Raw genomic sequence first — 14,018 nt, 5'->3', positions numbered from 1 at the left:
ACGGGAGAAAAACAGGGACCATCGGGCCTGTCTAGGATTCAGCCATTTGGCAGACTCGAGGTAAATCAGATTCATATGATCGGTCAAGACCACAATACGGTGCTTGGCCCCCTCAAGCCAATGTCGCCACTCCTCAAATGCCCACTTCATAGCCAACAACTCACGATTGCCGACATCATAATTGCGTTCCGCAGGCGAAAACCTTCGAGAAAAGAAGGCACACGGTTTCATCAAGGAACCATCAGAATTCCTCTGAGACAAAACGGCCCCTGCCCCAATCTCAGAAGCGTCAACCTCAACCTGAAAAGGAAGAGAAACATCCGGCTGACGCAACACAGGGGCAGAAGTAAATCGGCGCTTAAGCTCCTGAAAGGCAGAAACGGCCTCAGAGGACCAATTAGCTACATCAGCGCCCTTCCTCGTCAAATCGGTCAGGGGTTTAACCACACTGGAGAAGTTGGCAATGAAACGGCGATAAAAATTAGCAAAGCCCAAAAATTTCTGAAGGCTCTTCACGGATGTGGGCTGGATCCAATCATGAATGGCCTGAACCTTAGCCGGATCCATTTCTATAGATGATGGAGAAAAAATGAAGCCCAAAAAAGAAACCTTCTGTACACCAAAGAGGCACTTAGACCCCATCACAAACAAGGCATTGTCACGAAGGACCTGAAATACCATCCTAACTTGTTTCACATGAGACTCCCAATCATCTGAAAAAAATCAAAATATCATCCAAATATACAATCATGAATTTATCAAGATAATTCCGAAAAATATCATGCATGAAGGACTGAAACACAGATGGGGCATTAGAGAGTCCGAATGGCATCACAAGATACTCAAAATGGCCCTCGGGCGTATTAAACGCAGTTTTCCATTCATCACCCTGCTTAATATGAACCAGATTATATGCCCCTCGAAGGTCAATCTTAGTAAACCAACTAGCACCCTTAATTCTGGCAAACAAATCAGAAAGCAAAGGCAAAGGGTATTGGAATTTGACCGTGATCTTATTCAAGAGGCGATAATCAATACAGGGTCTCAAGGAGCCATCCTTCTCGGCAACAAAAAAAACCCCAGCTCCTAATGGAGAAGAAGATGGCCGAATATGCCCCTTCTCCAAAGACTCCCTTACATAGCTCCGCATGGCGGCATGTTCAGGCACAGACAGGTTGAAAAGTCGGCCCTTAGGAAACTTACAGCCTGGAATCAAATCAATAGCACAATCACAGTCCCTATGCGGTGGAAGGGAACTGGACTTGGGCTCATCGAAAACATCCTGGAAATCTGACAAACTCAGGAATTTCAGAAGAGGGGGAGGAGGAAATTGACATCAGAGGAACGTCATCGTGAACCCCCTGACAACCCCAACTAGTCACAGACATAGATTTCCAATCCAACACCGGATTATGTACCTGTAACCATGGAATCCCCAGCACAACAGCATCATGCAAATTATGTAACACTAGGAAGCGACAATCTTCCTGATGGGCTGGCGCCATGCACATGCTTAACTGTGTCCAAAACTGAGGTTTATTTTTAGCCAATGGTGTAGCATCAATCCCCCTCAAAGGGATAGGACTCCGCAAAGGCTGTAAGGAAAAACCACAACGTCTGGCAAATTCTAAGTCCATTAAATTTAAAGCGGCGCCTGAATCCACAAATGCCATGACAGAGAATGACGATAATGAGCAGATCAGGGTCACAGATAACAGAAATTTAGGTTGTACAGTACTGATAGTAACGGAATTAGCGATTCTCTTGGCACGCTTAGGGCAATCAGAAATAACATGAGCAGAATCGCTGCAGTAAAAGCACAACCTATTCTGACGTCTGAATCCTTGGCATTCCGCTCTAGACACAATCCTATCACACTGCATAGGCTCAGGACTCCGCTCGGAAGACAACGCCATAGTGTGCACAACTCTGCGCTCACGCAAGCGCCGATCAATTTGAATGGCCAGAGACATAGAATCACTCAGACCTGCAGGCGTGGGGAACCCCACCATAACATCTTTAACAGATTCAGAAAGACCCTTTCTGAAAATTGCCGCCAAAGCATCCTCATTCCATTTAGTCAGCACAGACCATTTTCTGAATTTCTGGCAATATGACTCTGCCGCTTCTTGACCCTGACACATGGCCAAAAGTGTTTTCTCAGCATGCTCTACAGAGTTAGGTTCATCATACAATAACCCAAGCGCCTGAAAAAAGGTGTCTACATTAAGCGAGGCCGGATTCCCAGATTCCAGGGAAAATGCCCAATCCTGCGGGTCACCACGCAACAGAGAAATGACAATTTTTACCTGCTGGATGGGATCACCAGAGGAACGGGGATTAAGAGCAAAAAACAGTTTACAGTTATTTTTAAAGCTCAAAAATTTGGACCTGTCCCCGAAGAACAGATCGGGGGTAGGAATTCTAGGCTCTAAAACAGGAGTCTGCACGATATAATCAGAAATACCCTGTACTCTAGCAGCAAGTTGATCCACCCGAGAAGCAAGTCCCTGAACATCAATGTCAACGCCTAACTCCTGAGCCACCCAGAAGTGAAGAGGTAAAAAAAAAAACACAACAGAGTACAGAAAAAAAAATGGCTCAGCACTTTCTTTCCCTTCTTTTGAGATGCGGTTAACTCATTGTTGGCCAGTTGTACTGTTATGAACTGGTGGCCTAGGAGCAGCATGGACGAGCTCTGGAGTAGGTGGCCTCTATACTGACCGCAGACCCTGAACTTAACACATCAACTAGAAGTAGCCGTGGGATGTTCCTGTCACTCCCTAGACACCTCGTCACGGCCGGAGGACTAATTACACCTAAAGGAAGAAACAGGAATACTATCTTGCCTCAGAGAAAATTCCCAAAGGAAAGGCAGCCCCCCACAAATATTGACTGTGAGAGGAGAGGGAAATTACAAACGCAGACTGAAAACAGAATTTAGCAAAGGAGGCCACGCTACCTAGAATGAAAACACAGGAAAGAATACTGTGCGGTCAGTATAAAAAATACTACAAAATCCACCACAGAGAATACAAAAAATAGAATTATTCTTACCGTTAATTCGGTTTCTAGGAACCTTCCACGACAGCGGTACTGGAGGATGTCTCCCCGCCCTAATGGGGGACAGGAAACACAAAAGAGGTTAAATACCCTCCCCTTCCTGCCACCTCCAGTGTTTTTTCTGGACACAGTAGCATGTATAATTACCACTCAGGTGCAGGAACTCAACGATAGAATCATAGAAATAGGGAGGGAAATTAATGCTGTCGTGGAAGGTTCCTAGAAACCGAATTAACGGTAAGAATAATTCTATTTTCTCCAGTCACCTTCCACGACACCGGTACTGGAGTAGTACCAACAAAAAATTTCTTAGGGGGGGATAACAGCCTGCAGAACTGTTCTGCCGAAAGTTAAATCCCGGTTGAAATCAAGTCTGTAATGTCTGGTAAACGTATGAACTGATGACCAGGTGGCAGCTCTGCAAATCTGCTCCGTAGAAGCGTCACCTCTCTCTGCCCATGATGTTGACACCGATCGTGTAGAGTGGGCTTTCAGTGATGGAGGAGGTGATAGATTCTGTGATGAATATGCCAGAGATATGGCCTGTTTAATCCAGTTGGCGATTGTATTTTTTGTCGCCTTTCTACCTTTGTTCTTTCCAGAGTGTTGAATGAAGAGATTTTGATCAATCCTCCAACTCTCTGTTTGTGAAAGATAATATAGGACCACTCTGCGGACATCCAGAGTGTGGAAGGACTCTTCCCTCACGTTAGAGGGATCTGGGCAGAATGAGGGCAACACTATGTCCTGACCTCTGTGAAAGTCTGATGTCACCTTAGGTAAGAAGGTAGGGTCTAGACGGAGGATAATACTATCAGATGTCACCCTCAAATAGGGTTCTTGTATGGATAGTGCATGTAATTCCCCTATTCGTCTGGCAGAAGTAATAGCCACTAAAAAAACAGTTTTAAGGGTAAGAACCCTTAAAGACGACTCTGATAAGGGTTCGAATGGATCCCGAGTTAGACTATTAAGGACCAGATTTAGATCCCAGGGGGGAGTATGGTTGTGAACTCTGGGGTGGATTCTACATGCTGACATTATGAAACGTCTGATCCACCGATGTTTGGCTAGTTCTTGATCAAAATATGAGCGGAGAGCTGAAATTTGTACCTTTAAGGTATTAGGACTAAGTCCCAAATCTAGACCCTTCTGCAAGAAGTCTAGAATCTGGGCAATATTTGGGTGAAAGGGGTCTGGAATATTAGGAAGGCACCAAGATGAAATTTTTTTCCAGACTTTGGCATAAATGGAATTAGTTATGGGTTTCCTACTGTTTTGAAGTGTGTGAATTACTTCATCTGAGAGACCCCTTGCCTTTAGTATTTCGGCTTCAGAAGCCATGCTGAAAGATTTAACCTGTGAAGGTTTGGATGTAGTAATGGTCCCTGATGAAGTAGGTTGCTCTCCTGAGGTAAACATATTGGATCTTCCTGAGCCATGTCTAACAGGGCGCTGTACCAACTCCTCCCTGGCCACATTGGTGCAATCAGGATTGCCGTAACTCGCTCTGATCGGATCTTCTGTAGAGTTCTTGATAACATTGGGATCGGAGGAAAAGCATAGACGAGGTTGAACTCCCAGGGGTGAGAGAACGCATCCATGCCCAGTGCTCTGTCTGTCATATTTAGGGAGAAATATGTCTGTACCTTGGCATTTTGACTGTTGGCAAAAAGGTCCACTTCTGGAATCCCCCATTTGGATATTAGGGAGAGGAAAACTTCCTGATTTAGACACCATTCCCCTGGATGCACATCGTTTCTGCTCAGAAAGTCTGCTTGGGTATTTGCTGATCCCTTCAGGTGGACTGCCGAAATAGAGAGGAGGTGCCTCTCTGCCCAAGAAAAAATGTTTGAAGCCAGGGTCTTTAGTTTTTTGTATTTTGTACCTCCCTGATGACGGAGGTATGCTACCGTGGTCACGTTGTCGGAATAAATCCTGACATGATGCCCCTGAACAAGCACGGATGCGGCTTTTAACGCTTCTTCCACCGCCTTCAGTTCTCTGAAGTTCGAGGAGCTTGCTCTGATGTCTGGGGGCCATCTGCCCTGGAAATGAGTTCCGTCGACTATGGCTCCCCAACCCCTTTGACTGGCGTCCGATGTGAGCGTCTTTAGTGGGACCTGGTCCCAGCTGACCCCCCGTTGGAGATTTTGGCGATGCAGCCACCAAGTCAGGGATGTCCTGACATGATTGGGGAGGCAGATTCTTTTGGATAGAGAGCTTTGTTGTCTGTCCCAGGATGCTAGAACATGGGTCTGGAGAACTCTCGTGTGGGCTTGGGCCCAAGGTACCATTTGGATACAGGATGTTAGAGATCCCAGAATAGACATGGAATGTCGCAGAGTAGGAGCTTTCAGAGTTCTGAATGCTGTTATCCTCTGAACCAGATCGAGTTGGCGTTCTCTGGGCAGAAAGGATCTTCTCAACTCTGAGTCCAGCAGGACTCCTAGGAACTTTTTCTTTTTGGAAGGAAGTAGATCCGATTTCTCCAGATTCGGGATCCAGCCCAAAGATCTCAGGATCTCTAGAGACTTTGTTACATCTGATTTGAGGCGAGAGGTAGAAGGAGCGATAATGAGTAGATCGTCTAGATAGGGTACTACGCAAATCCCTTGAAGACGTATGAATATTATTGCCTCTGCCATGATCTTTGTGAAGACCCGGGGAGCTGAGGCGATCCCAAAGGGAAGGGAGTTGAACTGATAGTGTACTATCTGCTGATCCCGAGATATTGCAAATCTTAGGTATTTTCGGAATTCTGGATGGATTGGGACGTGATAATACGCGTCCCTCAGATCCACCGTAGCCATCACCCAGTCTTGGCCTATCAGAGGGATCGCTGTTTTGACCGACTCCATTTTGAATCTTCTGTAAGTTATTACTCGATTCAGGGGTTTTAAATTGATTATTATCCGGTACTTCCCCGAAGGTTTCTTGATTAAAAATAGGTGAGAGTAATGTCCTCTGCCTATTTCTTGCTGAGGTACTGGGGAAATTACTCCTGCCTGGAGTAACTCTCGAAGTCCGGAGAGGAATGCGCTCTGAGGGCTGAGACTCTGCAATGAGGTTATCCTTATGTGATGAGGGGGAGGGCTCTCGAATTCCAGTTTTAGCCCATTCCGAATAGTGTCGAGTACCCACTGGTTTGACAAAATGGAACTCCACTGGTTGATGAAGCTCGAGAGTCGACCCCCAACTCCCTGGGCGTAGTCACTGCTTGTCAGGGGTTTGCTGGGACTGGGGAACCAGGATATTCCTACCCTTCCCCCCTTTAGGATAGCTCCAGCGTCCTGTCTTGCCCTTTCCTTTGAACTCTCTTTGGAAGGGTTGTTCCTTTGAGGGACGAAAAAAACGTTTTTTCGGATTCCTCTGTTCAGGAAGTGCTTTTTTCTTGTCTGTTGCCTTCTCTAATATATCATCCAGAGCCTGCCCGAAGAGATAGCGGCCTTGAAAGGGAATGGCACAGAGTTTCGTTTTGGACGTGATGTCACCGCTCCAGGACTTCAGCCATAAAGCTCTCCTGGCTGAGTTAGAAAGAACTGCTGATTTAGAAGCCACTCTAACGGATTCCGCCGAAGCATCGGCGAGAAAACCCGTAGCTCTCTGGAGAAGAGGGAGGGAATCCAGGATTACTTCCCTAGATGTTCCCTGGGTAAGGTGGTCTTCAAGAGTGCGGAGCCAACGGAAGAGGGACCTAGCCACACACGTAGACGCAATATTTGTTCTAAGGAGATTCGTGGAAGTATCCCAAGATCTTCTTAGAAGACTCTCCATTTTGCGGTCCATAGGGTCTCTGAGTTGGGAAGAATCCTCAAACGGGAGGGTTGTCTTTTTTGATACTCTGGAGACTTGTACGTCTACTTTAGGAGTTTCCCATAAAGAAACGTCTCCATCCAGAGGGAAACGATTCTTTAGCTCAGATGGAACCGTAAGTCCCTTCTCAGGAGATTCCCATTCATGAAGAATGAGACTCTGCACATTCTCGTGTATTGGAAACCCTTTCAATTTTTTCGGTTTTAACCCGCCGAACATCTCATCCTGCACTGACGGTTTGTCCTCCTCCTCCTCAACGCCCATTGTCCCCCTGACCATACTGATTAACTCGCGTATGTCATCAGAGGAAAAATAGTATTTTTTATTTTCCTCTTTAGGGGTAGAAGTGGAGCCCTCATTCTCCCACAAATCCTCTGAGACAGAAGAATGACATTCACCAGAATCTGAATCAGAAACTACCGTTGCCATCTTCCTTTTTTTAGGCGGAGGTGGCTGAGGTAACAGAGACTGGGAGAGGGCCGATACAGAGGACTGAACTTCTTTTTTAATGAGGGTTTTAATGCTCTCGAACAAGGATGGCTGTTCAGAGCGTAATACTTCCTCAGTGCAGGGCTGGCAAAGTTTCTTCTTATATGAGGAAGGAAGCTTTGACGCACATACACCACATTTCCGATCTTCCGATTTCTTGGAAGATTTGTCCTTCCTAGGGGCAGAGGCCTTGTCTCCCTAAAAAAGAGAGAGAAGGGGACTAAATATATAGCACCCTAAGGAAACAGGGAAAAAGGGACCTGACCCACTACTCACAGTAGGAGGGAAGACGCAGGGCTCGGCAGATGCAGAGGCAGGTCTGTCACCTTCCATGGTCAGTCAGTACTGTAGTCCAGACAGATAGACAGGGGGCCTTACCTGGAGGTGACTAACCAGGGTTAAATACCGAGGTTGCTGCGTCCGATTATGTGCTCCTCCTCCTCTCCCGGTCCCGGGCGTAGGGGAAGAACCGCTATGCCACCAATAGTCTCTGTAGCACGCGCGTGCATTCCACCGCTGGAACGCACATGCCGTGAACCGGAAGTTCGGGGTACTTCCGGTTCACGCGTCCACCATTTCCGGCCAGCAGGAGAGGAAGAACGCCGGGGAGCCGCGCGGGGACCCCGGCCGCACACCACCGTTCCGCTTTACTCCAGAAGGAGCGCGGGAGGAACGGGAAAGGGGTCCCGAGTCCACACTATGTGAAGAGACGGGAGCAGCACCGCAGGGAGGAGACCGACCCAGGCTGCCCGGCTTTGTAAGTAAAAACTGCGTGCTCCGATCGCCGGCCACGGCAGCACTACAGGACCTCTTCATGCCCCATAGGGGACAGGAAAAACACTGGAGGTGGCAGGAAGGGGAGGGTATTTAACCTCTTTTGTGTTTCCTGTCCCCCATTAGGGCGGGGAGACATCCTCCAGTACCGCTGTCGTGGAAGGTGACTGGAGAAATCTCCACACCTAACTAAAGGCATGGAGGGTAACTCTGTGACTCCAGAGCTTCCAACTTGGCTGAGTAAATCTTAACACAGACAAAGCTGGACAAGAAAAAACATAGCAATTCACAGAACTAGTAAGTCCACCGCATGTGGACTGCAAAAACAGAGCCAGGACTTATCTTTGATGATTTGGACAATCCAGAAGGAGAAACCAAGCAGAGATGTGGATCCCTAGAAAACAATGGACAACTGGCACTCAATAAAGGAAGGAGCCAGACTAAATAGCCCCGTCCAAAGTGGAAGCAGCTGATGACTGTTGTGAAGGACAAACAGCAGCACTACCACTCATAACCACCGGAGGAAGCCCAAGAGCAGAACCCACAACAGAATTCACAACACCCATCCTTGACCGGTGCCAGAGGGTTCCTCGTGCATACGTCCCCAGTCGCCTCTGCGATCATACACTCTCGGCTCTTCTCATACCTGCGTCTTTTATATCTGCGCCTCCGAAAAGGACCCTGGATCTGAGCTGTCCCAACCTTACCAGGGAACACCTCCAGCTCAGGGTTCAATTGGGTCCCTCTACTGCCACAACCTCTAGAGGGAGCCTATCGGGATTACACTAATCCTAAATTGGCGACCACTGTGGCATACATCTTAGGATCTTCGGGTTCTACGCCCGAAACAACTTTTTCCATGAGAGGGTTTACCCTGGTCTCCCACAGGGACCAAAACAGGGGAAAATCTCTTCCCAACACAGTCCCATAGGGAAGGGTCTTTGCCACTCCCACCACATGTCTAATGTCTCCACATGGTGTAGAAACATTGACCTCCGCGGTCGGGTACTCCCGGATTTCCCCATGGATACCCATCACCTCCACTTTCTGTCCGTTGGTGTTGTCCCTAGCAACAAGGGAATGATGGACCAGAGTCACTTTACTCCCCGTGTCCAGGAGAGCCTCTGTTCGGCACCCATTCACAAGTACCTGACACAGCTGGGGTTCGCTATCGGCGGTGCCTGTAGTGGTGGTACCGACTGGCTGAGCATACATAGAAATACGGCGACCATACCTGCAGTCCATGGGTTCAGACACCAACGTGCAGTTAGCAGCCACATGACCAGGCCCTTGGCAGCAGGGCCGCCATCAGGGCATTACAGCCGTTACTGCTGTATGGGGCCCGGTCAGCAGCAGTACACAGAGGGGCCCGCAGGTCCGGGGCCCCACTGTTGTGCTTCTACTGATTGGGCCCCATCATGCACTAAAATACTGTGCACTGCGGCGCACATGTCGGCGCTGGGGCCCGGGAGCCGTTTTGGAGCTGTGCACGGCCGTCTTAGTCTACGTTCACATTTGCGGTCTGCGCCGCAGCGTCGGGCGCCGCAGCGTCGCCGCATGCGTCATGCGCCCCTATATTTAACATGGGGGCGCATGGACATGCGTCGCACTTGCGTTTTGCGCCGCATGCGTCCCTGCGGCGCACGCGTCCGGGCGCAGAGGACGCAGCAAGTTGCATTTTTGCTGCGTCCAAAATCAATCAAAAAAAGGACGCATGCGGCGTAAAACGCAGCGTTGTGCATGCGTTTTGCTGCGTTTGTTTGCGTTGTGCGTTGTGGCGCCGACGCTGCGGCGCACAACGCAAATGTGAACGTAGCCTTACCTTGTCGGTTGCGCAGCTCCTGCTCGGCTGTAGCTAGAATGTATGGGCTCCCTGCAGGTCCTGACTACAGTCCATACATTCTAGCAATCTCAGTAGTGAATGTGCTACAATGTATGGGCTCCTGTCAGGTCCTCTCAGCAGCCCATACATTCTAGCTGCTGCTTCACTGCTGGAAACACTAGATGCCCCGGAACGACTGAGGTAAGTATAAAAAACATTTTTATTTTTGTTTTTTTAAATGGGTGAGGTGGGGGAGAGTGAGACTGCAGATGATGAAGTGTGTTTGAGCGGGCACTGCACATGATGAAATGATAGGGGGCTGCAGATGATGAAGTGTGTTTGAGGGGGCACTGCGCATGATGAAATGATAGGGGGCTGCAGATGATGGTGTGTTTGAGGGGGTACTGCACATGATGAAATGATAGGGGGCTGCAGATGATGAAGTGTGTTTGAGGGGGCACTGCACATGATGAAATGATAGGGGACTGCAAATGATGAAGTGGGGATGATGGGGACTGAAAATGATGATGTGGGGGTGATGGAGACTGCAGATGATGAATTGTTCATTAGAAAGATACCAGTAACAATGAAAATATCCAACTATTTAGAATCACTCATAACACAAATTATATAAAGAGGAGAACCAAGAGTATACTAAATATACCATTTATTATATCAGAAAAATTCATACATTATAAAAATGGATATTATATTTAGAGTACATGTTAAGTAAACTACCCAGGTGAGTAAAATTGACCAAAGGTCCACAGAGAATTACAAGGTATAGCCAAATATAATTGAACAGGCTATTGCAATACACAAACAAATGGTGGCAACTCAGTCTTCTATGATAGATAGTGAACTATCATGTTACAGCTCAGTATTTGTTCAATGAACCACCCGCCATATTGCTCTGCTTGTATCAAGTAAACAAGCCTGTTTTTGTATCAAAAATTAGTAGTAATTACCCATTGATGTTATCCAGCTCCTGTGGGGACCTCGATCACCCCAACGCGCGTTTCGCGTGTTTGTAACAGCCTCGCTTCCTCAGGGGGAAGCGAGGCTGTTACAAGCACGCGAAACGCGCGTTGGGGTGATCGAGGTCCCCACAGGAGCTGGATAACATCAATGGGTAATTACTACTAATTTTTGATACAAAAACAGGCTTGTTTACTTGATACAAGCAGAGCAATATGGCTGGTGGTTCATTGAACAAATACTGAGCTGTAACATGATAGTCTTCTATGATAGATAGTGAACTGAGTTGCCACCATTTGTTTGTGTATTGCAATAGCCTGTTCAATTATATTTGGCTATACCTTGTAATTCTCTGTGGACCTTTGGTCAATTTTACTCACCTGGGTAGTTTACTTAACATGTACTCTAAATATAATATCCATTTTTATAATGTATGAATATTTCTGATATAATAAATGGTATATTTAGTATACTCTTGGTTCTCCTCTTTATATAAGATGATGAATTGTGTTTGAGGGAGTACTGCACATGATGAAATGATAGAGGACTGCAGATGAAGTGAAGGGGGGATAGGGGACTAAATGATGAAGTAAGGTGGACTGCAAATGATGAAGTGGGGGTGATGGGGACTGCACATCAAGTGAGTGTGAGGGACGGTGGACAGCAATTGAATTGAAGGTGGGGGTGGGGAGAGCCAATGGTGTATTGAAGGTGGGGAGAGCAAATGAATTTTGAGGGTGGGGTAGAGCAGTTGATAATGAATAGAGGGTGGGAGAGAGAGAAGACATGACAATGAATTGAGGCAGAAGGGGCATGTAACTATAATGAATCGGAGTTAGGGTTAGAGCGGGAGGTACAAAGTGGGATCGTTGAGGATAAAGTGACTGGAAATAAATTGGGGGAAAGTACAGGTGCTAATTAATTTATATATTAAATGGGGAAAGTGGCTATGTATAGCTAGATGGGGCTCAGTGGCGTATTATAATTTATATTTGGAATGGTGGGTTGCATAATAACCAATTACAGTATATATTAATGGTGGGTGAATGTCTGTATTCAGATGTGTAGTGTAGAAGAAAGGGAAAAAGTGGGGAATGTGCTCTGGAAGCAGTGCTCTAGATAACTGTTATTTTATGCAGAGACGAGTCCTGGCTGAAAGAAGTGATGGCGGTCTGTGCTGGATTAAAAAGAAACGCAAAGATGAAGGACTTCAGCTAGAGACATCACTGGTGAGTCAGTATGTTACCTGTACACTGACACCATACACTGTATACAGAGCTCCTGTGTATAATGTCACTGGTGATCACTATATTATCTGTACACTATACACTATATACAGAGCTCCTGTGTATAATGTCACTAGTGATCACTGTATTACCTGTAAACTGACACTATACACAGAGCTCCTGTGTATAATGTCACTGGTGATCCCTGTATTACCTGTACACTGACAATATATATAGAGCTCCTGTGTATAATGGCACCGGTGACCACTGTTTTACCTGTACACAGACACTGCATACTAAGTACAGATCTCCTATGTATAATGGCACTTATGGTGATAGTATTTTTTTTTTTATTATTAATGATCAGTATTGTACTATTCAGTCACAATGTGGTGGTAATATGTTGTCCGGCCATGGTGTGGCGGTATTTGTTCCTTGTATGTGCTATTATTTGGTCACTATGTGGTGGTAATATGTGGTCTGGTCATGGTGTGGTGGTATTTGTTCCTTGTACGTGCTATTATTCGGTCACCGTGTGGTGGTAATATGTGGTCTGGTCATGTTGTGTTGGTATTTGTTCCTTGTATGTAGTTGGTCACCATGTGGTGGTAATATGTGGTCTGTACATGCTGCGGTGGTATTTGTCCCTTGTATGCGATATTGTTCGGTCTCTGTGGTGGTAATATGTGGTCTGCACATGGTGTGGCAGTATTTATTCCTTGTAGATAGTATTATAGGTCACTATGTGGTGATAATGTGGTGTCTGGTCATGGTGTTGTGGTATTTGTCCCTTGTATGTGGTATTATTGGTCATTTGAAAAATTGTAAAATAAATAAAAATATACCTAAATTGTATTACATATTTTAACAAATGTTTAATAAGTTAGAGTAGAGTAGGGCCCGGCCAAAAGAGTCTACCTTTTCATCGTGGCAGATTAAAAAAACTTTTTGGCCAAAACAAAATCTGCTGGCTATGTGTGTGATTTGGTGATGGGAACTGTTGAATGTGTGATTGGTGAGAAGTGGAGTTTTTCCAAGAGACAGCGGTGGTGCTGTGGACAGTTCGAGGGTTGGAGGCGGGGCTGGGGTGGAGCCTGGGCGGAGTCTCAAGGGGGCCCCAAAAATTTTGCCAGTATGGGGCCCCGAAATTTCTAGTGGCAGCCCTGCTTGGCAGTGCCAACACCTGATCGCTGTGGCACGAGCAGATTTAGTTTTCCCCGGCTCCTGGGCTGGGGAAACCTTACGTGACAGCCGAAATGGAGCAGTGTCCCGTATAAAGTCCTGAGTGGCTGTATATCGCGCTACCAGTCCCACCACTTCATCCAGAGTGCCTGGGTCCCCTTGTCCCACCCAACGCTGTATGGCTGCTGGCAGAGCCCTCACCAGGCGGTCAACCACCACCCTCTCTACCATCTGGAATGGGGTTAATGTCTCAGGCTGAAGCCATTTTTTAACCAGTTGGAGCAAGTCATGCGCCTGAGATCGGGCAGGGCGAGTCTCGGAAAAGGACCACTGGAACACCCGTTGGGCCCGCACATATGTATTAACCCCCAGTCTAGCAAGGATCTCACCTTTCAGCTTCCCATAGTCCAGGGCATCGGTGAAACGGCAGTGACCTAAACAAGTTCAAACAAAACGTTCTTTTATTGTGTTACTTCACACAGGCAATATAGTATACGGCTTCTTCATACAGTCCATTTATAATGCATGGCTATATGACGCAGTCAATACACAGGCCGAACTTCCCTCTGTCCAGTTTCCCTGGGTGACCGCACGCCGGTAACAAGTCTCTGTACTCACTCAGGGCACTGCACTCTTTATCCTCTGGAGTGCAGCCGGGTACACGTAAG

The 14,018-nt window shown here is 47.0% G+C and overlaps 1 long non-coding RNA gene across 1 annotated transcript in view; it reads right to left on the bottom strand.

Annotated features, from left to right (window-relative positions):
- The window catches only part of LOC143807138 (uncharacterized), a 22,213-nt gene extending 8,195 nt beyond the window's left edge, over positions 1-14,018 (bottom strand). The window contains exons 1-2 of the long non-coding RNA XR_013221657.1: positions 13,969-14,018; positions 13,740-13,784 (exon numbers count right to left, since the gene is read on the bottom strand). This is a non-coding gene — a long non-coding RNA (uncharacterized LOC143807138). The remainder of the gene's footprint in view (positions 1-13,739; positions 13,785-13,968) is intronic.

The sequence above is a fragment of the Ranitomeya variabilis genome, chromosome 2, assembly GCF_051348905.1.
Source record: "Ranitomeya variabilis isolate aRanVar5 chromosome 2, aRanVar5.hap1, whole genome shotgun sequence".
NCBI classification, from domain to species: Eukaryota; Metazoa; Chordata; class Amphibia; order Anura; family Dendrobatidae; genus Ranitomeya; species Ranitomeya variabilis.
This window is presented reverse-complemented; position numbering and strand designations above follow the sequence as displayed.